General features: G+C 41.6%; 1 protein-coding gene and 1 long non-coding RNA gene across 4 annotated transcripts in view; both read left to right on the forward strand.

Annotated features, from left to right (window-relative positions):
* Positions 1–3,378, forward strand: part of LOC133550999 (splicing factor, proline- and glutamine-rich-like) — a 38,839-nt gene extending 35,461 nt beyond the window's left edge. For all 3 annotated transcript variants that reach the window (XM_061897221.1, XM_061897219.1, XM_061897220.1), the window contains 2 exons: positions 3,106–3,201; positions 3,273–3,378. The gene's annotated coding sequence lies outside the window, so the exon portion shown is untranslated. The remainder of the gene's footprint in view (positions 1–3,105; positions 3,202–3,272) is intronic.
* Positions 3,379–7,119: 3,741 nt separating this feature from the next.
* Positions 7,120–26,131, forward strand: LOC133551000 (uncharacterized). Its single transcript, XR_009806409.1, has 2 exons — positions 7,120–7,490; positions 21,301–26,131. It is a non-coding gene; the product is annotated as an uncharacterized LOC133551000 (long non-coding RNA).
* The last annotated feature ends 612 nt before the right edge of the window (positions 26,132–26,743 follow it).

Here is a 26,743-nt window from a genome sequence, read left to right on the forward strand (position 1 = left end):
CATGCTGCTCATGCCACATATCTTGCTGTAGATTAGAGGGTTCATGTTGTTCAAGTTGTGTATGGTCAAATCCAGAAAAAGTTGTCCTTATTTCTCTTTATTTTTTTGGTAGATATTTTTGGAAAATGCTACCTAACAATAAAAGCAGCATATTTTCTGGACCATATAGGGCGCACTTCCAATGAGCGGGGACTATTCAAGTCTTTTTTTTCATACAAATAGCGCACTAGATTAAAAGGTACATTGAAGGGGTCACATTATGATTTTTTTTCTAAATGCAAAACATTTCCATGTTAACATGTAATGGTGGTTCCTTAGACAAAGGTTGCATAGACGTTTTACAGACCATCTTCAAGTTGCTTTCTGAGAGTCGCTTCAGGATGCGCCGTTTTGTGTATTTACGTGGCCCACCTTCGACAGCGTCTCCTCCCCGTCATCTTTGTTGTAGCGGTGTAGCGTGCAAGGATGGAAGTGTCAAGGTGGAGCTAACTGTTTAAATGACATTCAGACTTTATTTCATGGACTTTACTTAATGTAGCAGCATCTTCTCATCCGTGGCTCACTAGTGCAACAACGCCGGAAATGTGTTCCGTGAAAAACCGTCTAACCGGAACTCTCTACTAACTAAAGTTCAGTGGGTGAATTATGTAAACTCACTACTACACTGGTAGTTTATAGCGCATCCATAGAGAGATATAACTTAAAAGTAGGGTTAGGCGATATGGCCTTAAATTAATATCTCAATATATTTGGGCCATGTCACGATACACGATATATATCTCGATATTTTGCCTTAGCCTTGAATGAACACTCGATGCATATAAAATCACAGCAGTATGATGATTCTGTGTGTCTACATTAAAACACATTAAAACATTCTCCTTCATACCATGGTATGGGACGGCGTGGCGCAGTGGGGAGAGTGGCCGTGCGCAACCCGAGGGTCCCTGGTTCAAATCCCGCCTAGTACCAACCTTGTGCCGTCCGTTGTGTCCTGAGCAAGACACTTCACCCTTGCTCCTGATGGGTGCTGGTGGGCGCCTTGCATGGCAGCTCCCTCCATCAGTGTGTGAATGTGTGTGTGAATGGGTAAATGTGGAAGTAGTGTCAAAGCGCTTTGAGTACCTTGAAGGTAGAAAAGCGCTATACAAGTACAACCCATTTATTTATTTATTTATTTATCATACTGCATCAATAAATGCTCATTTTAAACGTTCATGCAGAGAGGGAAATCACAACTAGGTCAATTGACCAAAAGTGTATTTATTAAACAGACATTAAGCAGTGGCACAAACATTCATGTCATTTTCAAAACAAAGTGCAAGATTGTCAGAAACATTTTAAAACAAGCTATTAGTGCACTTTTGTGCATGATGTCACTAAGATGACATATCAAAACAACACTAAAGTGTACAGAACGCCACTACAATAGTTTAAAACAAATAAAGTGCACTTTTGTGCATGATGTCACACAAGATATTTCAATAACTCAAATAAAAATGAGCTGCATAATAGGAAATCAAAGTGTATGTGGTAGGTTCCTGTGGACGTTATCTCCTTCTCTTGTTGACTTTTTTTTTTTTTTTCATACGGTGTTGTATCTGGAAATAGTTGCTTCGGCATTTTATGGTTGTGGCACCGGCCGTAGATGTTGACATGCAGAGTTTCAAGCCTTCATTCTTTAGCGGGTGACTTTTCAAATGATGCTACATTAGTTGTGCTGCTACTTTTTGTAGCAACGTTTTTGCCGCGTAAATGTTGATCATATTCCCGCTTGAAGCCAAACCACCGCCGGACGATGGATCCTTTGCTGTTTTTCTTGTTAATTAAATTTTCCTTCATTTGTTACCAGATTCGCACCTTCTCTATTTCGTATTACCACCCGCACCTCACCGTTAGCATCACAGCTAATGTTACCATGTCGCTACCCCTATGCTCCGCGGGAGCGTGTGACGCTGCACACGTGACGTATGTACGAAGGTGCGCTTGTTTATGTCCCTGTGAGAAGGAGAGACAAGATAGTGAGAAGAGCCTGCAGTGTAATGCCCGCAGCTAAAAATCAACTGCGTGAGAACGTATACTCGAATATCACGATATAGTCATTTTCTATATTGCACAGAGACAGACCCGTGATATATCGCCCAGCCCTAATTCGAACTTTACGCTACTTTATATTCTAAATGGCAACTGCACAGGGTAAATGCCCCATAACAAGAAGATAGTAGAAAAAGAGGAAGCTTATCAACTACGTCTTTGGCACGGACTACGGTGGCGGACTTACGCAAATTTTCAGGACTTATGCAGATCTCAAATACACAGCAGGTACCAGAAGGTAAGAAAAGTTGGTTTTGCATAATATTGTGAAACAAAACGCCAGATAATGTCTGCCATTTTGCGGTCCTTATACACACACACACCATAGCAATACTTATGTATATATATCTCTGACTACAGTAGCCGTAATGGGCCGACAATCCATCAAGCGGTTTGGGCTTCAAAGTCATAGTAAAACATTTTGACAGATTTTTGAGTGCCGTGTATAACGTTCTTTATTTTCAATGGAACATTTGAAGTTTTGGTGTGATTTACTGCCATCATATTGCAGTCTACACGTATCTCTTATGTGTAACTCCCATCTACTGGTACACTTATTACAGCATATCCATCCATCTTCCGCCTGTCCGTTATTATTATTACAGCATATACCAAATAAAATTGCTTCGAGGTCGGTAAGCACAACCAGAATGGGTCCGTACATTAGGCGCTGGTTATAAGGCACTGTCGATTTTTGAGAAGATGGAAGGATTATAAGTGCGACCTATAGTCCAAAAAATTCCGTATTTATGTATGATGTAAAATATAACATGTATTACGTACATGTTATATTTTACTTTGCTATATTTAGTCGATTTATACCTGCATTGTCCTTTCCATCCTTGCACTTTCCATCATTATAACTGAGCTACCGTGTGGAACAATTTCCCTTGTGGATCATTAAAGTTTGTCTAAGTCTAAGGTATCTGCCAGCCCCAAATGCTCCTCGATTTAACCACCCTTGTCATGCACTACAATGTTGACATTTCTTTTCCCCTCGCCTTTTTGTAGTGAACGTGACCCTAAAACTGATGGTGCAACAACAATGGTGATGCCCCGGAGGCCCTCCATGTTTGTTTCCCGTGACGTGGATGCCAGATCGGCCTGGTATGTTACTTTAATGTTTCTATAGTACGACTGCTTTGAAGCTTTAAAACACTTTGGTCCGCTTTTTTCAGTGGCGCTTGACCTGATGCTGAAGAAGCACACCGGAGGATGAGCATCCTGTTTTACAGACTATGGACTGATGCTCTGAAATGGCCAAATAAAAAAAAGTAAACCTCACCAACAGTGCCAATTGTTTTTAAAGCTCGGTAACCAAAACAACTGATCCGTAAGTTGCCATCGTTGCTCGTGACTCAGCCTGGTCTTCCGGAAGCCTCGTCGTCACTCACAGCCCCATTACTTTGCACAATTAAATGTGGAGCGGTGCCACGTTTCCACCAAGGAGAGAAAAGGGTGTTTCGAAACTGACCCCGGTTTGGGGGGAGGGGCACTAGTCCAATGTGGGTCAGTTTCAAGTTGAATGCACTCTGCTGAATCCGACACTTGGACTCGCTTTACCTACACCGCAGGAGAATGTAGACGTGTGAAGGACTTGACCTCTTGTCCTTTGTAGCCATGTGAGCCACTGTTAATAACAGACTAAACACAGGAGAGAGAAACGGGTTGGTTGCAGGGATGTGTACCGGATTCGGTGCTATGATAGGCACCAACCGGATTCTGTCCTTAGTACTTGGTATTGACTCATGTTAACTCAAACTGCCGTACTTTGATACCTAAGTTCTACATGACGTCACGTCCGGTTGCAGACTAAACACCGCCTCGCTTAAATAGTCGAGCAGCACTGAGGGCGGACTCAACTTAGCTCCCTCCAAGTCATTTTGCAATTTACAATTCCAACAAAGCAAGTATGCTTGGTAGAAAACGCTGGAATGTAAAGGTAAGTCCACTCTTCCCCTGATTGATGCTATTTTACATTGGATTTCCCATAGACAGGCTATCATTGGCATTAGCGCTTTCGCATGAGGATTTCAACATCTAAATTTGGTGACAAAAAGTACAACTAAGATGAATGTCACAATTGGAACATCTGGTCTTTAATAAGCATAATTCTTACCGTATAAACACTTTGTTGAGCGCGACATAAAACATTCAGCTTCCTGGAAAAAGATACTTCCTTGTTGGGCAACATACAGTACTGCCATCCAATGTCTTGTAGGTGCAACTACATTGCAAATGAAACTTAAAGGCCTACTGAAATGAGATTTTGTCATTTAAATGAGGATAGCAAGTCCATTCTATGTGTCATACTTGATCATTTCGCGATTTTGCCATATTTTTGCTGAAAGGATTTAGTAGAGAACATCGACGATAAAAGTTCACAACTTTTGGTCGCTAATAAAAAAGCCTTGCCTGTACCGAAAGTAGCAGACAATGTGCGTGTGACGTCAATTGTTGTAGGGCTCCTCACATTGTTTATAATCATAGCCACCAGCAGCTAGATCGATTCGGACCGAGAAAGCGACAATTTCCTAATAAATTTGAGCGAGAATGAAAGATTCGTGGATGAGTATAATGAGAGTGAAGGACTAGAAAGAAAAAAAAAGGCGAGGGCAGTGAGAGCGATTCAGATGTTATTAGACACATTTACTAGGATAATTCTGGAAAATCCCTTATCTGCCTATTGTGTTACTAGTGTTTTAGTGAGATTATATAGTACCTGAAAGTCGGAGGGGTGTGGCCACAGGTGTGTTGACCGCCAGTGTCTCCGGTGGGAGGAGATAATTGTCTGCAGAAGGACGCAAGCTCAGCTGATGTCTCCGGTAAGAGCCGACTTATTACCACAATTTTCTCACCGAAACCTGCCGGTTGACATGTGGTCAGGATCCATGTTCGCTTGACCGCTGTGATCCAGAGTAAACTTCACCTTCGGGAATTTTAAACAAGGAAACATCGGCTTTGTTGGTGTTGCTAAAGGCAGCTCCAGAACACCGCTTCCCACCTCCATCTTTCTACTTTGACTTCTCTATTATTAATTGAACAAATTGCAAAAGATTCAGCAACACAGATGTCCAGAATACTGTGTAATTATGCGATTAAAGCAGACTACTTATAGCTTGGATCGGGCTGGAAAATAATGTCCGCTACAACCCGAGACGTCACGCGCACGCGTCATCATTCTGCGACGTTTTCAACAGGATACCTCGCGGGAAATTTAAAATTACAATTTAGTAAACTAAAAAGGCCGTATTGGCATGTGTTGCAATGTTAATATTTCATCATTGATATATAAACTATCAGACTGCATGGTCGGTAGTAGTAGGTTGGATACCACATAATGATAACTTGAATATTATATTAAAAGATGAAATGTTATCAAAAACTGTTAATTAAACAAAAGTACCGAAAATAGGTACTCTGTGGTACCTGTATCTGTACCATATTGGTTCAAATGTGAACAGTACCTATGGTCGTCACACTTTTCAAATCGTAACATTTCAATAATCACCATCAAAGCATAAAGTTTTGCTTGGAATGTGTTGCATTCATTTTCTATTTTGTTTTTAACAAAGCGGAAAGACACAGTGACAACTAACCCCATCACAAGGATGTCCGTCACTAGGGCTGCATGATATGGTCATAAACTACATCACAATATACGTGTTTATATTGACATATATTATATCCATAATATCAACTTTTTATGACTTATTTAAGCCTGCCAATAAATACAGTAAAACCATTTTCAACTTACCAAGGGTGTTATTTCTCAGTGAAGAGAGTGTCTGGCAGCCAGGTAGGATGAGTTAAAGTGATAAAAATAAAAGTATATTTGAAGGTACTTGCAGATTTGATACACTAGATGGCAGTAGTGTACAAGCTATTGAAAACGACAGAGTTGTTTGGGAAGTTACTCATTAAAAAGACACAACCTGTTTTTTGTGCCTTTAAAAAAGAATTAGAACTCTACGATGTATATGTATATATGTATATATATATATTTATGTATGTATATATATGTATTTATGTATGTATATATATATATACACATGTAAATATGTATATATATGTATGTGTATATATATATATATATGTGTGTGTAATATATATATATATAGATTGTTTGTAAATGTTGCAGTTTATAACATTTTTTTAAAAAAAAGGAAAGTTGATTTAATTCACACAGTATAAACAAAGATTTTAAAATGTATTTTACTTTTGCAATGTCATTATACTATTGGCTAAGTTTTATATTCATAAATGTATGTTTCTCAATACCCGACCTGTTTTTTGTGCCTTATAGTCATACCAAAGACTATAAAACATGGGACCCATTACCTCCCTGCCTGGCGATAAGCATCAAGAGGTTGTAATTGGGGGTTAAATCACTAAAAAATTATTCCCGAGCGCGGCCACCGCTGCTGCTCACTGCTCTCCTCACCTCCCAGGGGGTGATCAGGGGTGATGGGTCAAATGCAGAGAATAATTTCGCCACATCTAGTATGTGTGTGACAATCATTGGTACTTTAACTTTAAATTTTGCAAATTATAAAGATTTATAAAATAAAATAAAAAAGTAGTGGCGACTGGTGTTTTTACCTCTGCAACCTCATTATACTATTGGTTAAGTTTTATACTCATAAATGTAAGTTCCTCAATACCCAACCTGTTTTTTGTGCTTCTAAAAATTAGAACTTTACTTTGAAACACTATTTACCTCTAACAACCAAAAAGCTGTGAAAACGATGACGCTATGCTCCACATTTAAACTATTTTCAGAACGTGTGTGAGCTTATAACTATACAAATTAATACATATTTTACATTCTACTATAATTACTGCTTTTGTACTTGTTTTAATCTTCCCTGTTCATATGTTTGTTTGTAAATGTTAAACTTTATAAGGGTGTGTGTATATATATATATATATATATATATATATATATATATATATATATATATATATATATATATATATATATATATATATATATATATATAAAGTAGTGGCGACTGGCGAATGTGTCCTGCAGAAATGCGACCAAACTATTGTTTGTGTTGCAACAGGGACATTATTCAGTGATGCACCGAAAATGCAGTAAAACTTTTGCGTTGAACGTGTCCGCCGAAGTTGTACGATAAATTACGGCCCAAGTTGGTGTAAATAATAAATTATGTAGTCCGTGTGTGATAAAAGACATAATTTTACAATTCCAAACCTAAAGCGGAGCTTAGCAGACCCCTTGTCGGGTAAAGTGAATGCTGTTACCCCCGACGACAACGTCCGCCCTTGAGGGAACGTCTCAACATTGGCTGCTGCGACGCGAGAAATTTGGCTGCCATCTTGAAGTGGTGATGAGGAGCCGGCGAGCGACCTAAACTGACAGCTGACAGGTAGAAAACAAGGATGGTGTTCAGCGTTTTCCTGCTCAAATGAGGGAACTGATGAACATAGGAATCGGAGGGGGGGGATTACTTTTCACAAGTAAGATTTAACATTGGTTGTATTTTGTGAAAATAATACTACCGCAGAGTTGAGAAGGAGCAAAGATCTTCACTATTTGTATGTGAAAATCACAAAGAAATATTCTGAGGGGAGGATGACCCCCCAGACAGGTGTTCGGTTTACAAACTTTCAACCCCACCTAAAACAAAATTCACCAGCCCCCACCTACTCAGTGGCCTAGTGGTTAGAGCAGGCGTCACCAACCTTTTTGAAACCAAGAGCTACTTCTTGGGTACTGATTAATGCGAAGGGCTACCAGTTTGATACACACTCAAATAAATTGCCAGAAATAGCGAATTTGCTCAATTTACCTTTAACTCTATGTTATTATTAATAATTAATGATATTTATCTTTGTGGGAACACTGATCTTCTTAATGATTTCTCACCATAAATATATATTTTTGATGACATGTTTTAAATAGGTTAAAATCCAATCCGTACTTTGTTAGAATATATAACAAATTGGACCAAGCTATATTTCTAACAAAGACAAATCATTATTTCTTCTAGATTTTACAAAACAACAATTGTAAAAGAAATTAAAAAGACTTTGAAATATTTAAATTTGATTCTACAGATTTTATAGATTTGCCAGAATATTTTATTTTTATTTTAATCATAATCAGTTTGAAGAAATATTTCACAAATATTCCTCGTTGAAAAAACAGAAGCTAAAATGAAGATTTAAATTAAAATGTATTTATTATTCTTTACAATAATAATAATAATAAAAAAAATACTTGAACATTGATTTAAATTGGGGCTTCACGGTGGCAGAGGGGTTTGTGCGTCTGCCTCACAATACGAAGTTCCTGCAGTCCTGGGTTCAAATCCAGGCTCGGGATCTTTCTGTGTGGAGTTTGCATGTTCTCCCCGTGAATGCGTGGGTTCCCTCCGGGTACTCCGGCTTCCTCCCACTTCCAAAGACATGCACCTGGGGATAGGTTGATTGGCAACACTAAATTGGCCCTAGTGTGTGAATGTTGTCTGTCTATCTGCGTTGGCCCTGCGATGAGGTGGCGACTTGTCCAGGGTGTACCCTGCCTTCCGCCCGATTGTAGCTGAGATAGGCGCCAGCGCCCCCCGCGACCCCGAAAGGGAATAAGCGGTAGAAAATGGATGGATGGATGATTTAAATTGTCAGGAAAGAAGAGGAAGGATTTTAAAAGGTAAAAATGTAGATTTGTTTAAAAATCCTAAAATCCTAAAATGTTGGTGTTTTAGCAAGTTTGACATTTATTCCGTATTTTGTTTATCGTCTTATCAAATAAAGATGTGTCAAATAGACAAATGCAACTTAAATTGTAACACTGTATTTTACAAAATACCAAAGAAGGACATTTTTCTTAATACCTCATTGACAAAATGATTCAACCCGCTAGTTACATGCATCTTTAGTACTTAGTAGAACACCCTTTGGCAGTAATTACATCCTTCAAACGTGATACATAACCGGACACAAGCTTCTTGCAACAATCTGCAGGTATTTTAGCACATTCCTCTTGGGCAAAGGCCTCCAGTTCATTCATATTCTTGGGCATATGCTGCCATCTAAGCGCCGTATTTTTCATGGACGCCCCTGCTTATTTCAGCAAGACAATGCCAAGCCACATTCAGCACGTGTTACAACAGCGTGGCTTTGTAAAAAAAGAGTGCGGGTACTTTCCTGGCCCGCCTGCAGTCCAGACCTGTCTCCCATCGAAAATGTGTGGCGCATTATGAAGCGTAAAATACGACAGCGGAGACCCCGGACTGTTGAACGACTGAAGCTCTACATAAAAAAAGAATGGGAAAGAATTCCACTTTCAAAGCTTCAACAATTAGTTTCCTCAGTTCCCAAACGTTTATTGAGTGTTGTTAAAAGAAAATGTGATGTAACACAGTGGTGAACATGCCCTTTCCCAACTACTTTGGCACATGTTGCAGCCATGAAATTCTAAGTTAATTATTATTTGCAAAAAAAAAAATTATGAGTTTGAACATAAAATATCTTGTTTTTGTAGTGCATTCAACTGAATATGGTTTGAAAATGATTAGCAAATCATTGTATTCCGTTTATATTTACATCTAACACAATTTCCCAACTCATATGGAAACGGGGTTTGTATATAGTGAAACCCAATATCAAAGTGACATTCAAACCAGTGTGGGTGGCACTGGGAGCAAGTGGGTAAAGGGTCTTACCCAAGGACACAACGGCAGTGACTAGGATGGCGGAAGCGGGGGTCGAACCTGGAACCCTCAAGTTGCCGGCACGGCCACTCTACCAACCGAGCTGTACCGCCCTAACATTTCCTGTTTCCTGTTTGCCTATAGCGCGAGTGACTCTAAAATTAATCACGCTTCATAATTTCAATATTTTTCGACCAAAAAATTTAAATATCTACGGAATATTCTACCAAACGCATTTTCATATTGTTATCGAGTATGTGCCTATCGCAATATATTTTACTAGCGTTTTATTGGCCCCGCCCTATTTATGACTGCTATTTGATAAGAACATCTATTTAAATAATGGGCAGCACGGTGGAACAAGGGGTTAGTGCATGTGCCTCACAATACAAAGGTTCTGAGTGGTCCTAAGTTCAATCCCGGGCTCTGGCTCTTTCTGTGTGGAGTTTGCATGTTCTCCTCGTGACTGCGTGGGTTCCCTCCGGGTACTCCGGCTTATACACACACGACTGAAATGCTCTCACATACACTACTGAAATGCTCTCACACACACTACTGAAACACTCTTATACACACTACTGAAATGCTCTTACATACACTACTGAAACACTCTTATACACACTACTAAAATGCTCTCACATAAACTACTGGGATGCTCTCACATACACTACTGAAATGCTCTCACACACACTACTGAAACACTCTTACACACACTACTGAAATGCTCTCACATACACTACTGAAACACTCTTATACACACTACTGAAATGCTCTCACATACACTACTGAAACACTCTTATACACACTACTGAAATGCTCTCACATACACTACTGAAACACTCTTATACACACTACTGAAATGCTCTCACATACACTACTGGGATGCTCTCACATACACTACTGAAACACACTTATACACACTACTGTCGCTGGTTGAAGTGCGCATGGATCGGCTCCAAAATGGGATGACTTGCTCCTTATCCCATTTAGGACCTTTCTTGAAAGTTAGTTGATAAATACGCTGTTAACTTTTTGAGCATCATCTACATTTCCAGCCTGTAAAGTGACCTGTAGAGGAAATGACACAGGTGGGGTCCACATGACCACTTGTGGTCATCTATAATTAATGCTCATGAATTTTTGACGGCCCCCGCTGCCCACAGGTGGAGCGCAGCAGCTCCTCACTCACCTCCGGTCTCTGGTCGAGGACACGTCCATGTCTTCTTCCAAGGGGTCCAAGTGTGGCTTTGAAAAAGTTACCAAGTGTCTTCTAGATGTCCATGAGCGGGACTGCTGGAGTGCCCCCGCCCTTGGTGCTGGGCGTGGGCATCAGCGGACCGTGGTACCCGAGACCCAGCGCACGAGTCCGTGCTGAGCAGCCGCCAGCCGCAGGGCAGATGAGAGGTTTCGACACCCCACTGAGGTTGCCCTCGCTGCGGGGCCCCCAGAGGACACCGCACAGGCGCAGCATCAACATGGCTCGACTCAGGTCCATTTTTTTTTTATATATTAAAAAGTAGTACCGTGTTGGTAGAGTGGCCGTGCCAGTAACTTGAGGGTTACAGGTTCGATCCCTGCCTCCGCCATCCTAGTCACTGCCGTTGTGTCCTTGGGCAAGACACTTCACCCACCTGCTCTCAGTGCCACCCACTCTGCTTTAAATGTAAATTAGATATTGGGTTTCACGATATAAAGCGCTTTGGGTCACTAGAGAAAAAGCGCTATATAAATATAATTCACTTCACTTCACTACATGAGTGTCAAAAGCATGTTGTGCAGGCCCGCCCATATATTTTGCGTGAAAAAGCCCAAAATGTCAATAAATGAATGGCAGGAGAAATTACACCGCAAACATATTCCTAGCCCCTTCCAGCTCCATCACTGAAAAGGACCTAATGGCAAATGTCCTTATTGTTGCTGTTTTTGTAAGGCAATGCTAAGTTCAAATATCAGAATTGTGTCGGGAAGTTTATGTTTTACTTATGTACATTTGTTTTTTTGCACAAAACATGTGTTTACTATTTATTTACCATGAAACAGTTTTAGTACAAAATATGCATTCAATTCAAGTTTGAATATATATATATATATATATATATATATATATATATATATAGGTGTGGGAAAAAATCACAAGACTACTTCATCTCTACAGAACTGTTTCATGAGGGGTTCCCTCAATCATCAGGAGATTTTAATGGAAGCATTCACATACAATGGTTTATATAGAGCACAGAGTGGGTGGGTACAGGCAGGCGCAGGGGCATGGTGATTGGCTCATGTGTTACCTAGGAGGTGTTTCCGTCTGTGGCGGCATGTTGAAATGATTTCACTGCGCTTGTTGAGGGATGATAGATCTGGATGATATATAACAAACAGTTTCTCTTTTAAGCATAGGTTGCATCTTTTATTACCACTGTTGTAAGGTGTGCTGGATGCAAGAATTTGCCATGTTATTGAATATTCAACATTATTGTCTTTGAGGTTCCAAATGTGTTTGCTGAGTTCTGTAGAATTCTGCAAAGTCTGGTTTCTAAAGGAGGGGTTGTGATTATTCCATCTTGTTTTGAACGCTCCTTCGGTTAATCCTACGTACGTGTCGGATGTGTTAATGTCCTTGCGTATTACCTTTGCTTGGTAAACGACTGATGTCTGTAAGCACCTTCCGTTGAGAGGGCAATCAGGTTTCTTGCGACAGTTACATTCCTTATTGGTTTCAGAGTCGTTTAGTCTGGGGGTAGGCAGTCCTTTTGCAATTGCTTTGTTGTGGTTTGAAATGATTTGTTGCATGTTATTCATACAGCTGTAGCTCAATTTAATGTTGTTCTTGTTGAATATTTTTCTTAGGGTGTTGCCTTTGGGGAAGTGTTTGTCGATCAGAGTGAGGAACTTGCGGCCGATATTGGTTGAGACGTTTTTACTGAATGGCGGATTGTACCAGATGATGTTGTTTCGTTTTCTGCTCTTTTTTGGTTGGTTTCCTGGAGTGGGTTCATAGGTGAGGGTGAAGTTGTATCCGCTTTCATCAAGTGCTTTCTGGTACGGGGGGGTTGCTTGGTCGAATTCAGCTTTGCTGGATGACAGCATCGATAGCCTTTTATTAATTCCGGTAGGTATTCTTTTCGTGGTGGTGGGTGGGTGGTTGCTGTCATGGTGCACGTATTGGAGTGTTGTGTTGGGTTTCGTGAATGGTTGGTAGCTGTTATTTCTCAGGTTGAAAGTGACGTCGAGGAAGTTGACGGTTTGCTTGTTGGCTTCAATCGTGATCCGTAGGCCGTTTTCTTTGAAGATTTGGCATATGCGCTTCTTGGTGTTCTCGCTGCTCTCAGGTTGTATTACTCTTGTTGAGAACAATTGTTGTACATTCTTGGGTCGCAGGTTATAGTTGGCATGTTTGCAAATGCACCAAATTGTTAAATTTCAATAATTGTGATTAAATAAATAAAGGGTTTGTATGTTCTCTATATCCAATATTATGTATTATTCTAACTGATCTTTTTTGCAACACAGTTAGTGAATGAAGTGTACTTTTGTAGTTATTTCCCTATATTTCTACACAGTAACTCATATATGTAACACTAGTGAGCAGTAGAGATAAAGGAGTGATTTTTTTTCTACGAAATGTTTTGCTTTATTCATTACGACGTGTTTCTTGCTACTTTATGTTGTATATATTTTACATGAGCTTTCCAGTTCATTTTATCATCTCTTGTTACACCCAAACATCGTTTTCTTGTGTGTGTTGGATGTGTGTTAGATGTGTTGGATGTGTGTTGGGATGTGTGTTAGGTGTGTTTTGGATGTGTGTTAGGTGTGTTTTGGATGTGTGTTAGGTGTGTTGGGATGTGTGTTAGGTGTGTTTTGGATGTGTGTTAGATGTGTTGGATGTGTGTTAGGTGTGTTTTGGATGTGTATTAGATGTGTTTTGGATGTGTGTTAGATGTGTTGGATGTGTGTTAGGTGTGTTTTGGATGTGTGTTAGGTGTGTTGGATGTGTGTTAGGTGTGTTTTGGATGTGTGTTAGGTGTGTTTTGGATGTGTGTTAGGTGTGTTGGATGTGTGTTAGGTGTGTTTTTGATGTGTGTTCAATGTGTTGGATGTGGGTTAAGTGTGTTTTGGATGTGTGTTAGATGTGTTGGATGTGTGTTAAGTGTGTTTTGGATGTGTGTTAGTTGTGTGTTGGATGTGTGTTAGGTGTTTTTGGTGTGTGTGTGTGTGTTAGGTGTGTATTGGATGTGTGTTAGGTGTGTATTGGATGTGTGTTAGTTGTGTGTTGGATGTGTATTAGGTGTTTTGGTGTGTGTGTTAGGTGTGTATTGGATGTGTGTTAGGTGTGTACTGGATGTGTGTTTGTTGTGTTTTTGGTGTTTGTGTTAGGTGTGTATTGGATGTGTGTTAGGTGTGTACTGGATGTGTGTTAGGTGTGTTTTGGGTGTGTGTTAGGTGTGTTTTGGATGTGTGTTAGGTGTGTTTTGGATGTATGTTAGATGTGTTGGATGTGTGTTAGGTGTGTTTTGGATGTGTGTTAGATGTGTTTTGGATGTGTGTTAGATATGTTGGATGTGTGTTAGGTGTGTTTTGGATGTGTGTTAGGTGTGTTGGATGTGTGTTAGGTGTGTTTTGGATGTGTGTTAGATGTGTTTTGGATGTGTGTTAGATGTGTTGGATGTGTGTTAGGTGTGTTTTGGATGTGTGTTAGGTTTGTTGGATGTGTGTTAGGTGTGTTTTGGATGTGTGTTAGGTTTGTTGGATGTGTGTTAGGTGTGTTTTTGATGTGTGTTAAGTGTGTTTTGGATGTGTGTTAAGTGTGTTTTGGATGTGTGTTAGATGTGTTGGATGTGTGTTAAGTGTGTTTTGGATGTGTGTTAGTTGTGTGTTGGATGTGTGTTAGGTGTTTTTGGTGTGTGTGTGTGTGTGTTAGGTGTGTATTGGATGTGTGTTAGGTGTGTATTGGATGTGTGTTAGTTGTGTGTTGGATGTGTATTAGGTGTTTTGGTGTGTGTGTTAGGTGTGTATTGGATGTGTGTTAGGTGTGTACTGGATGTGTGTTTGTTGTGTTTTTGGTGTGTGTGTTAGGTGTGTATTGGATGTGTCTTAGGTGTGAATTGGATGTGTATTAGGTGTGTGTGTTAGGTGTGTATTGGATGTGTGTTAGGTGTGTGTGTTAGGTGTGTATTGGATGTGTGTTGGGTGTGTGTTGGATGTGTGTGTTGGATGTGTGTGTTGGATGTGTGTTAGGTGTTTTGGATGTCTGTAATGATGTGTTGGGTGTGTGTTGGATGTGTGTTAGGTGTTTTGGATGTGTGTGTTAAGTGTGTGTTAGGTGTTTTGGGTGTGTATTGGATGTGTGTGTTAGTTGTCTGTTAGGTGTGTGTTGGATGTGTGTTAGGTGTATATTGGATGTGTGTGTTAGGTGTGTGTTGGATGTCTGTATTGGATGTGTGTTGGATGTGTGTTAGGTGTTTTGGATGTCTGTTTTGGATGTGTGTGTTAGGTGTGTGTTGGATGTGTGTTTGGTGTTTTGGATGTCTGTATTGGATGTGTGTGATAGGTGTGTGTTGGATGTGTGTTAGGTGTTTTGGATGTCTGTATTGGATGTGTATGTTAGTTGTGTGTTAGGTGTGTGTTGGATGTGTGTTAGGTGTGTGTTGGATGTGTGTTAGGTGTTTTGGATGTTTGTGTTGGATGTGTTTTAGGTGTTTTAAGTGTGTGTGTTAAGTGTGTATTGGATGTGTGTGTTAGGTGTTTTGGATGTCTGTATAGGACGTGTGTGTTAGTTGTTTGTTAGGTGTGTGTTGGATGTGTGTTAGGTGTTTTGGATGTTTGTGTTGGATGTGTTTTAGGTGTTTTAAGTGTGTGTGTTAAGTGTGTATTGGATGTGTGTGTTAGGTGTTTTGGATGTCTGTATAGGACGTGTGTGTTAGTTGTTTGTTAGGTGTGTGTTGGATGTGTGTTAGGTGTTTTGGATGTCTGTATAGGACGTGTGTGTTAGTTGTTTGTTAGGTGTGTGTTGGATGTGTGTTAGGTGTGTGTTGGATGTGTGTTGGATGTGTGTTAGGTGTTTTGGATGTCTGTATAGGACGTGTGTGTTAGTTGTTTGTTAGGTGTGTGTTGGATGTGTGTTAGGTGTTTTGGGTGTGTGTGTTAGGTGTGTATTGGATGTGTGTTGGATGTTTGTTAGGTGTTTTGGATGTTTGTGTTAGGTGTGTATTGGACGTGTGTTAGGTGTGTGTTGGATGTGTGTTAAGTGTTTATTGGATGTGTGTTAGTTGTGTGTTGGATGTGTGTTAGGTGTTTTGGGTGTATGTGTTAGGTGTGTATTGGATGTGTGTTAGGTGTGTGTTGGATGTGTGTTAGGTGTGTGTTAGGTGTCTGTGTTAGGTGTGCATTGGATGTGTGTTGGATGTCTGTATTGTATGTGTGTGTTGGAAGTGAGTTTGGTGTGTGTTGGAAGTGGATTAGGTGTGTGTTGGATGTGTGTTAGAAGTGGGTTAGGTGTGTGTTGGGTGAGTTTGGTGTGTGTTGGAAGTGGATTAGGTGTGTGTTGGATGTGTGTTAGAAGTGGGTTAGGTGTGTGTTGGAAGTGGGTTGGGTGTGTGTTGGAAGTGGGTTAGGTGTGTGTTGGAAGTGGGTTAGGTGTGTGTTGGAAGTGGGTTGGGTGTGTGTTGGATGTGTGTTGGATTTCTGTATTGAATGTGTGTTGGAAGTGGGTTAGGTGTGTGTTGTAAGTGGGTTGTGTGTGTGTTGGAAGTGGGTTAGGTGTGTGTTGGAAGTGGGTTAGGTGTGTGTCGGATGTGTGTTGGATGTGTGTTAGGTGTGTGTTGGATGTGTGTTGGAAGTGGGTTGGGTGTGTGTTGGATGTGTGTTGGATTTCTGTATTGAATGTGTGTTGGATGTGTGTTGGAAGTGGGTTGGGTGTGTGTTGGAAGTATGTTGGGTGTGTGTTGGATGTGTGTCGGAAGTGGGTTAGGTGTGTGTTGGAAGTGTGATCGGTGTGTGTTGGATGTGTGTTAGGTGTGTGTTGGATGTGTGTTGGAAGTGGGTTGGGTGTGTGTTAGGTGTGTGTTGGATGTGTGTTGGAAGTGGGTTGGGTGTGTGTTGGAAGTGTGTTAGGTGTGTGTTGGATGTGTGTTGGGTGTGTTGGAAGTGGGTTGGGTGTGTGTTGGATGTGTGTTGGAAGTGTGTTGGGTGTGTGTTGGAAGTGGGTTAGGTATGTGTTGGATGTGTGTTGGAAGTGAGTTGGGTGTGTGTTGAAAGAGGGTTAGGTGTGTGTTGGAAGTGTGTTGGGTGTGTGTTGGAAGTGGGTTAGGTATGTGTTGGATGTGTGTTGGAAGTGAGTTGGGTGTGTGTTGAAAGAGGGTTAGGTGTGTGTTGGAAGTGTGTTGGGTGTGTGTTGGATGTGTGTTGGAAGTGGGTTGGGTGTGTGTTGGATGTGTGTTGGAAGTGGGTTGGGTGTGTGTTGGAAGTGGATTAGGTGTGTGTTGGATGTGTGTTAGGTGTGTGTTGGAAGTGGGTAGGGTGTGTGTTGGATGTGTGTTAGGTGTGTGTTGGAAGTGGGTAGGGTGTGTGTTGGATGTGTGTTGGATTTCTGTATTTAATGTGTGTTGGATGTGTGTTGGAAGTGGGTTGGGTGTGTGTTGGAAGTGGGTTAGGTGTGTGTTGGATGTGTGTTAAGTGTGTGTTGGAAGTGGGTAGGGTGTGTGTTGGATGTGTGTTAGGTGTGTGTTGGAAGTGGGTAGGGTGTGTGTTGGATGTGTGTTGGATTTCTGTATTTAATGTGTGTTGGATGTGTGTTGGAAGGGTGTTGGGTGTGTGTTGGATGTGTGTTGGAAGTGGGTTGGGTGTGTGTTGGATTTCTGTTTTGAATGTGTGTTGGAAGTGGGCTAGGTGTGTGTTGGATGTGTGTTGGAAGTGGGTTGGGTGTGTGTTGGAAGTGGGTTAGGTATGTGTTGGATGTGTGTTGGAAGTGAGTTGGGTGTGTGTTGAAAGAGGGTTAGGTGTGTGTTGGAAGTGTGTTGGGTGTGTGTTGGAAGTGGGTTAGGTATGTGTTGGATGTGTGTTGGAAGTGAGTTGGGTGTGTGTTGAAAGAGGGTTAGGTGTGTGTTGGAAGTGTGTTGGGTGTGTGTTGGATGTGTGTTGGAAGTGGGTTGGGTGTGTGTTGGATGTGTGTTGGAAGTGGGTTGGGTGTGTGTTGGAAGTGGATTAGGTGTGTGTTGGATGTGTGTTAGGTGTGTGTTGGAAGTGGATTAGGTGTGTGTTGGATGTGTGTTAGGTGTGTGTTGGAAGTGGGTAGGGTGTGTGTTGGATGTGTGTTAGGTGTGTGTTGGAAGTGGGTAGGGTGTGTGTTGGATGTGTGTTGGATTTCTGTATTTAATGTGTGTTGGATGTGTGTTGGAAGTGGGTTGGGTGTGTGTTGGAAGTGGGTTAGGTGTGTGTTGGATGTGTGTTAAGTGTGTGTTGGAAGTGGGTAGGGTGTGTGTTGGATGTGTGTTAGGTGTGTGTTGGAAGTGGGTAGGGTGTGTGTTGGATGTGTGTTGGATTTCTGTATTTAATGTGTGTTGGATGTGTGTTGGAAGGGTGTTGGGTGTGTGTTGGATGTGTGTTGGAAGTGGGTTGGGTGTGTGTTGGATTTCTGTTTTGAATGTGTGTTGGAAGTGGGCTAGGTGTGTGTTGGATGTGTGTTGGAAGTGGGTTGGGTGTGTGTTGGAAGTGGGTTAGGTATGTGTTGGATGTGTGTTGGAAGTGAGTTGGGTGTGTGTTGAAAGAGGGTTAGGTGTGTGTTGGAAGTGTGTTGGGTGTGTGTTGGAAGTGGGTTAGGTATGTGTTGGATGTGTGTTGGAAGTGAGTTGGGTGTGTGTTGAAAGAGGGTTAGGTGTGTGTTGGAAGTGTGTTGGGTGTGTGTTGGATGTGTGTTGGAAGTGGGTTGGGTGTGTGTTGGATGTGTGTTGGAAGTGGGTTGGGTGTGTGTTGGAAGTGGATTAGGTGTGTGTTGGATGTGTGTTAGGTGTGTGTTGGAAGTGGGTAGGGTGTGTGTTGGATGTGTGTTAGGTGTGTGTTGGAAGTGGGTAGGGTGTGTGTTGGATGTGTGTTGGATTTCTGTATTTAATGTGTGTTGGATGTGTGTTGGAAGTGGGTTGGGTGTGTGTTGGAAGTGGGTTAGGTGTGTGTTGGATGTGTGTTAAGTGTGTGTTGGAAGTGGGTAGGGTGTGTGTTGGATGTGTGTTAGGTGTGTGTTGGAAGTGGGTAGGGTGTGTGTTGGATGTGTGTTGGATTTCTGTATTTAATGTGTGTTGGATGTGTGTTGGAAGGGTGTTGGGTGTGTGTTGGATGTGTGTTGGAAGTGGGTTGGGTGTGTGTTGGATTTCTGTTTTGAATGTGTGTTGGAAGTGGGCTAGGTGTGTGTTGGATGTGTGTTGGAAGTGGGTTGGGTGTGTGTTGGATGTGTGTTGGATTTCTGTATTGAATGTGTGTTGGATGTGTGTTGGAAGTGGGTTGGGTGTGTGTTGGATGTGTGTTGGGTGTGTGTTAGAAGTGGGTTAGGTGTGTGTTGGAAGTGGGTAGGGTGTGTGTTGGATGTGTGTTAGGTGTGTGTTGGAAGTGGGTAGGGTGTGTGTTGGATGTGTGTTGGATTTCTGTATTTAATGTGTGTTGGATGTGTGTTGGAAGTGGGTTGGGTGTGTGTTGGAAGTGGGTTAGGTGTGTGTTGGATGTGTGTTAAGTGTGTGTTGGAAGTGGGTAGGGTGTGTGTTGGATGTGTGTTAGGTGTGTGTTGGAAGTGGGTAGGGTGTGTGTTGGATGTGTGTTGGATTTCTGTATTTAATGTGTGTTGGATGTGTGTTGGAAGGGTGTTGGGTGTGTGTTGGATGTGTGTTGGAAGTGGGTTGGGTGTGTGTTGGATTTCTGTTTTGAATGTGTGTTGGAAGTGGGCTAGGTGTGTGTTGGATGTGTGTTGGAAGTGGGTTGGGTGTGTGTTGGATGTGTGTTGGATTTCTGTATTGAATGTGTGTTGGATGTGTGTTGGAAGTGGGTTGGGTGTGTGTTGGATGTGTGTTGGGTGTGTGTTAGAAGTGGGTTAGGTGTGTGTTGCATGTGTGTTGGAAGTGGGTTGGGTGTGTGTTGAAAGAGGGTTAGGTGTGTGTTGGAAGTGTGTTGGGTGTGTGTTGGAAGTGTGTTGGGTGTGTGTTGGATGTGTGTTGGAAGTGGGTTGGGTGTGTGTTGGAAGTGGGTTGGGTGTGTGTTGGATGTGTGTTGGATTTCTGTATTGAATGTGTGTTGGAAGTGGGCTAGGTGTGTGTCGGATGTGTGTTGGATGTGTGTTAGGTGTGTGTTGGATGTGTGTTGGATTTCTGTATTGAATGTGTGTTGGATGTGTGTTGGATTTCTGTATTGAATGTGTGTTGGAAGTGGGCTAGGTGTGTGTCGGATGTGTGTTGGATGTGTGTTAGGTGTGTGTTGGATGTGTGTTGGAAGTGGGTTGGGTGTGTGTTGGATGTGTGTTGGATTTCTGTATTGAATGTGTGTTGGATGTGTGTTGGAAGTGGGTTGGGTGTGTGTTGGATGTGTGTTGGGTGTGTGTTAGAAGTGGGTTAGGTGTGTGTTGCATGTGTGTTGGAAGTGGGTTGGGTGTGTGTTGAAAGAGGGTTAGGTGTGTGTTGGAAGTGTGTTGGGTGTGTGTTGGAAGTGTGTTGGGTGTGTGTTGGAAGTGGGTTGGGTGTGTGTTGGAAGTGTGTTGGGTGTGTGTTGGATGTGTGTTGGGTGTGTGTTAGAAGTGGGTTAGGTGTGTGTTGCATGTGTGTTGGAAGTGGGTTGGGTGTGTGTTGAAAGAGGGTTAGGTGTGTGTTGGAAGTGTGTTGGGTGTGTGTTGGAAGTGTGTTGGGTGTGTGTTGGAAGTGGGTTGGGTGTGTGTTGGAAGTGGGTTGGGTGTGTGTTGGATGTGTGTTGGATTTCTGTATTGAATGTGTGTTGGAAGTGGGCTAGGTGTGTGTCGGATGTGTGTTGGATGTGTGTTAGGTGTGTGTTGGATGTGTGTTGGAAGTGGGTTGGGTGTGTGTTGGATGTGTGTTGGATTTCTGTATTGAATGTGTGTTGGATGTGTGTTGGAAGTGGGTTGGGTGTGTGTTGGATGTGTGTTGGAAGTGGGTTGGGTGTGTGTTGGATGTGTGTTGGAAGTGTGTTAGGTGTGTGTTGGATGTGTGTTGGAAGTGTGTTAGGTGTGCGTTGGATGTGTGTTGGGTGTGTTGGATGTTATGTGCGGAGTAGCTCCGCCTCCTGCTGCATGAGCACTATGCACCCACTGGTCCTTTGTGCTGAGTCAGCACTTCACGTGATCACAGCGAGCGAGTGGGAGTGTCGCCCCTCCCCCTGGTGGCAGGACTTGGATGGTGCACCACCCACTGTGTGCCAGGCAGCAGGGGGCATGTTTGGGTCAATGACAGGCGGCCTCCAGCGGAGGATTAGATGGCCGCTGCACCAAGTAATGAATGTTCCAATCATCTTCATGATGACTTGACATTGTGTCCTGCAGCCTGAGCGAACCCTCCCTCCACCAGCAGAAGGACAACTTCCTGTTTGAAGGCTTCTGCTGTCTTCTGCCCCAGCGACCACCGCCATCTCCACCGTCTTGCAGGTCCAGCTGCCGGGTTCCCTCGCCTGCCTACATTCACTTGGCCCACCCCATCCAGCTGGGCTCCAGGCGCCACCCCGCCCGGCCTGCGTCCAACAGGTGAACGGCGAGCTCGCTCCGAGGCGACCTCCGGCCTTCTGGGGCACGGCCGCACTGTCCACCGTCGCAGCCAAACCAGCTGTGTGTGATCGGGAAGCCGTGTGTTCTGAGCTGCGGGCGGCGGCCCGTCACGGCGGCTCCTTCGGGCGGTCCGGGGCGCCAGCATCTCCACGTGTTCCTACCTGCGGAGGCGCAGGAAGAGGCGGATTCTGCGGGCGAAGACTTCATGGATGAACTGGACATTAAGATAACGTCACTGAGGTTGCAGCAGGAAGACCACAGTGAACTTAAAACGCCGCCATGATTGTGAGGCTCTAAGTCAGGGTGTCCAAAATGTGGACCGGGGGCCATTTGTGGCCCGCAGAAATTTTTTAAAAATGTAAAACATTTTTAACTGTCCATCCATCCTCTTCCGCTTATCCAAGGTCGGGTCGCGGGGGGCAGCAGCCTAAGCAGGGAAGCCCAGACTTCCCTCTCCCCAGCCACTTCGTCTAGCTTCTCCCGGGGGATCCCGAGGTGTTCCCAGGCCAGGCGGGAGACATAGTCTCCCCAACGTGTCCTGGGTCTTCCCCGTGGCCTCCTACCAGTTGGACGTGCCATTTGGGTGGAATCCTGACCAGATGCCCGAGCCACCTCATCTGGCTCCTCTCCATGTGGAGGAGCAGCGGCTTTACTTTGAGTTCCCCCCGGATGACAGAGCTCCTCGCCCTATCGCTAAGGGAGAACCCCGCCACCCGGTGGAGGAAACTCATTTCGGCCGCTTGTACCCGTGATCTTGTCCTTTCAATCATAACCCAAAGCTCATGACCATAGGTGAGGATGGGAACGTAGTTCGACCGGTAACTTGAGAGCTTTGCCTTCCGGCTCAGCTCCTTCTTCACCACAACGACTACAGGCTTGTTTGTGTTTTATTTTTTCCTCTGTGTGTTTAGTATTTCCTGTCCTTAGTTCCTGTCAGCACTCTTATTTTGGTTCTGCTTCCTGTTTGTCTCCCTGAGTGTTTTGTTTCGCCTTAGCTGCAGCTGATTGGCACCTGGCCACACCTGGTGTCAATCAGCCCGCTCCTATTTTACCTGCTTTGTTCCTACAGTCAGTGCTGGATTATTGTCATGCCGATGTCGCTCCTGTCGCATCGTGTCGTATCTTGTCTTGTCTATGCGGGGCGGCATGGCGTATTGGGTAGAGCGGCCGTGCCAGAAACCGGAGGGTTGCAGGTTCGCCTCCCACCTATTGACATCCAAATTGCTGCCGTTGTGTCCTTGGGCAGGACACTTCACCCTTGCCCCCGGTGCCGCTCACTGGTGAATGAATGATGAATGAAAGATGGGTGGTGGTCGGAGGGGCCGTAGGCGCAAACTGGCAGCCACGCTTCCGTCAGTCTACCCCAGGGCAGCTGTGGCTACAGATGTAGCTTACCACCACTAGGTGTGAATGAATGATGGGTTCCCACTTCTCTGTGAGCGTTTTGAGTATCTAATAATAGGAAAGCGCAATATAAATCTAATCCATTATTATTCATTATTATTATTATCATTATTATGCAGCGTTGCGATAAGCTATGTTTGATTGCGTTTTTTTAGCTTACTGCCTTTTGTTCCCTGCTTCCAAGTTTGTTTTTATATTACCTGTACGACTTCTGTTTCCTGCTCGATTCTTGCTAGCTTCCATGCTAAGTTCCTTTTTGTTTTCTAGCTCCCATGCTAGCTCTCTTAGTTTGTTATCCGCCTCGTGCGCGGTTTGTGTTAGTACCCTTTTGTTTGTTCTTGTTTTAGTATTTATATTAAATCATGTTTTCCTGCAAAATGCCTCCCTCCTTCTCTGTATCTTTGGGTTCGTCACAAACTAACTTTGACAAATGGATCTTTTTTCAAAAATAATTATGGATCAAAAGCAATGTGGTTTTGAGTTATTTGACCCAGCAGGCAGATGACATTGACACAACGTTGATTATACGTACATGTCCTTTAAAACTGACTTTGAAACGACGTTGCAAAATAGTTGTATTTTTAAATTTAAGACAACGTTGATGTCCAACGTTGGATCCATCTTATTGGTTGGGAAATGACCATTGACCAAGCTGACATTGAATAAATTTAGTCAAAAAGCTTGTTGTTTCAACGTGTTTGTGTTGTCGAATTTTGGTTGGAAAAATGACCAAATTTCAATGATCGAATCAACGTTGTCTAAAAGTACGTTGTTTCAATTATGAATTTGTGTTGTCCAATTTTGGTTGGAAAAATGACCAAATTTCAATGGTTGAATCAACATCACAAGCTGACATTGAAGAAACGTAAAAAAGTATGTTGTTTCAATGCTGTATTTGTGTTGTCAAATTTTAATGGTGGAATCAACGTCACAAGCTGACATTGAATAAAATGTGGTCAAAAGCATGTTGTTTCAATGTATTTTGGTTGGAAAAAATACGACATTTCAATGGTTGAATCAACGTCACAAGCTGACATTGAATAAACGTCAAAAAGTACATTGTTTCAATGTTGTATTTGTGTTGTCAAATTTTAATGGTGGTATCAACGTCTCAAGCTGACATTGAATAAATGTAGTCAAAAAGCTTGTTGTTTCAACGTGTTTGTGTTGTCGAATTTTGGTTGGAAAAATGACCAAATTTCAATGATCGAATCAACGTTGTCTAAAAGTACGTTGTTTCAATTATGAATTTGTGTTGTCCAATTTTGGTTGGAAAAAATGACCAAATTTCAATGGTTGAATCAACATCACAAGCTGACATTGAATAAATGCAGTCAAAAAGCATGTTGTTTCAACGTGTTTGTGTTGTCTAAAAGTATGTTGTTTCAATTAAGAATTTGTGTTGTCAAATTTTGGTTTGAAAAAAGACCAAATTTCAATGGTTGAATCAACATCGCAAGCTGACATTGAATAAACGTCAAAAAGTACATTGTTTCAATGTTGTATTTGTGTTGTCAAATTTTAATGGTGGAATCAACGTCTCAAGCTGACATTGAATAAATTTAGTCAAAAAGCTTGTAGTTTCAATGTATTTGTGTTGTCAAATTTTGGTTGGAAAAATGACCAAATTTCAATGGTTGAATCAACATCACAACCTGACATTGAATAAACGTAAAAAAGTATGTTGTTTCAATGTTGTATTTGTGTTGTCAAATTTTAATGGTGGAATCAACGTCACAAGCTGACATTGAATAAAATGTGGTCAAAAAGCATGTTGTTTCAATGTATTTTGTTTGGAAAAAATACCACATTTCAATGGTTGAATCAACGTCACAAGCTGACATTGAATAAACGTCAAAAAGTACATTGTTTCAATGTTGTATTTGTGTTGTCAAATTTTAATGGTGGTATCAACGTCTCAAGCTGACGTTGAATAAATGTAGTCAAAAAGCTTGTTGTTTCAACGTGTTTGTGTTGTCAAATTTTGGTTGGAAAAATTACCAAATTTCAATGATCGAATCAACGTTGTCTAAAAGTACGTTGTTTCAATTATGAATTTGTGTTGTCCAATTTTGGTTGGAAAAATGACCAAATTTCAATGGTTAAATCAACATCACAAGCTGACATTGAATAAATGCAGTCAAAAAGCATGTTGTTTCAACGTGTTTGTGTTGTCTAAAAGTATGTTGTTTCAATTAAGAATTTGTGTTGTCAAATTTTGGTTTGAAAAAAGACCAAATTTCAATGTTAAAATCAACGTCACAAGCTGACATTGAATAAACGTCAAAAAGTACATTGTTTCAATGTTGTATTTGTGTTGTCAAATTTTAATGGTGGAATCAACGTCTCAAGCTGACATTGAATAAATGTAGTCAAAAAGCTTGTAGTTTCAACGTATTTGTGTTGTCAAATTTTGGTTGGAAAAATGACCAAATTTCAATGGTTGAATCAACATCACAACCTGACATTGAATAAACGTAAAAAAGTATGTTGTTTCAATGTTGTATTTGTGTTTTCAAATTTTAATGGTGGAATCAACGTCACAAGCTGACATTGAATAAAATGTGTTCATAAAGCATGTTGTTTCAATGTATTTTGGTTGGAAAAAATACCACATTTCAATGGTTGAATCAATGTCACAAGCTGACATTGAATAGATATAGTCGAAAAGCTTGTTGTTTCAACGTGTTTGTGTTGTCGAATTTTGGTTGGAAAAATTACCAAATTTCAATGATCGAATCAACGTTGTCTAAAAGTACGTTGTTTCAATTATGAATGTGTGTTGTCCAATTTTGGTTTGAAAAATGATCAAATTTCAATGGTTGAATCAACATCACAAGCTGACATTGAATACATGTAGTCAAAAAGCATGTTGTTTCAACGTGTTTGTGTTGTCTAAAAGTATGTTGTTTCAATTAGGAGTTTGTGTTGTCAAATTTTGGTTTGAAAAAATACCAAATTTCAATGTTAGAATCAACGTCACAAGCTGACATTGAATAAACGTCAAAAAGTACATTGTTTCATTGTTGTATTTGTGTTGTCAAATTTCAATGGTGGAATCAACGTCTCAAGCTGACATTGAATAAATGTAGTCAAAAAGCTTGTAGTTTCAACGTATTTGTGTTGTCAAATTTTGGTTGGAAAAATGACCAAATTTCAATGGTTGAATCAACATCACAACCTGACATTGAATAAACGTAAAAAAGTATGTTGTTTCAATGTTGTATTTGTGTTGTCAAATTTTAATGGTGGAATCAACGTCACAAGCTGACATTGAATAAAATGTGGTCAAAAAGCATGTTGTTTCAATGTATTTTGGTTGGAAAAAAATACCACATTTCAATGGTTGAATCAATGTCACAAGCTGACATTGAATAGATGTAGTCAAAAAGCATGTTGTTTCAACGTGTTTGTGTTGTCTAAAAGTATGTTGTTTCAATTAAGAATTTGTGTTGTCAAATGTTGGTTTGAAAAAATACCAAATTTCAATGTTAGAATCAACGTCACAAGCTGACATTGAATAAACGTCAAAAAGTACATTGTTTCAATGTTGTATTTGTGTTGTCAATTTTTTTATGGGGAAATCAACGTCACAAGCTGACATTGAATAAATGTTGTCAAATTTTGGTTGGGAAAATGACCAAATTTCAATGGGCGAATCAACGTTGTAAATACATCCATCCATTCCCTACCGCTTGTCCCCTTTGGGGTCGCTGGAGCCTATCTCAGCTGCATTCGGGCGGAAGGAGGGGTAAAACCTGGACAAGTTAATAGATAATTAATATTAAAAAATTATAAATACATCCATCCATTCTCAACC

The sequence above is a fragment of the Nerophis ophidion genome, linkage group LG04, assembly GCF_033978795.1.
Source record: "Nerophis ophidion isolate RoL-2023_Sa linkage group LG04, RoL_Noph_v1.0, whole genome shotgun sequence".
Classification (NCBI taxonomy): domain Eukaryota; kingdom Metazoa; phylum Chordata; class Actinopteri; order Syngnathiformes; family Syngnathidae; genus Nerophis; species Nerophis ophidion.